At 39.3% G+C, this 1,002-nt stretch overlaps 1 pseudogene; it reads right to left on the bottom strand.

Moving 5' to 3' along the window:
• Positions 1 to 250: 250 nt before the first annotated feature.
• Positions 251 to 766, bottom strand: LOC147462105 (uncharacterized; annotated as a pseudogene).
• Between the last annotated feature and the right edge of the window lie 236 nt (positions 767 to 1,002).

Below are 1,002 nucleotides of genomic sequence, written 5' to 3'. Positions count from 1 at the left end.
ATCAAGAAAGTGAATGGGATGCTCTTGATAACTTTTTCTTCCCAATCGTTTCCGACAAATACCTTGGCTAACTTTTTTCAAGGTGCAACATGTTCACAATAGTAACCTCATTATCTCAAATGTGTGTGATTCTATGCTATGTGCTCTGTGTGGTTGTGTGGTATGTGATACATAGCACAATGGACATGTGTAAGGAGGTACTGAATGGTGAAGGCTATACAGAACATAATATAAGCCTGTTAAATAGGTATCATGCTGCTTCATATGGCATGGCATTGTAAATGGTTTCATATAGTTCTGGAGATAAATAATATGTCTTTGAGGTAGCATCTACCAAAGGCATGTCAAACTTGATTGCCCGAACAAGGTGAGAGTACAGGTTAGTAACTCCCCTATCATCAAGTAGAGTATAGTGATTTGGGTCCCCCTCTTGCTGTTGATAATAACACCCTGTGACAACATAAGTGTTTTTATCACATTTGTTTTTCCACTTATCTCTTAAGTTGCAATCTGTCATCCATTTTCTCTTTGTACATCTCAAAAGAAAGAACTCTACACCTTTTGCATTGCCAACGTCTACATTGACTGCAAAGTTATCACCTTCAATGAAATACTCAGTCAACATATCTTGGGATCCCTCAAACATTGCAGCTTCATCTTCTGGTACCTCAGTCTCTTTTGGTACCTCAGAGAGCGGTTTCAATGCCTTATGTGTCCACTTGCCTGCATATGATTTTTTGGAACAAGTCCTCTAATGGCCCTTCATGCAAGCATCACAAAAACAAGAAAGCCACCTGGTCCTTAATTGAGTAGTATCATGACGACAAAATCCTGAAATGCAATGGAGTGATTGAGATCCTGGTACTCTCTCACAACCCCATACATTAGACCTGTCCACTTCTGTCTCTTTTACTAGCCAAAATTTCCTGTTTATAGTAGGACCTGCTTTAGTGGATTGTGCATAAGAGCTACATGCAGCATTGGACATTGTTCTCGTAAAAA

Source organism: Adiantum capillus-veneris, chromosome 3 (assembly GCF_014529385.1).
Source record: "Adiantum capillus-veneris isolate H3 chromosome 3, ASM1452938v2, whole genome shotgun sequence".
Lineage (NCBI taxonomy): Eukaryota > Viridiplantae > Streptophyta > Polypodiopsida > Polypodiales > Pteridaceae > Adiantum > Adiantum capillus-veneris.
This window is presented reverse-complemented; position numbering and strand designations above follow the sequence as displayed.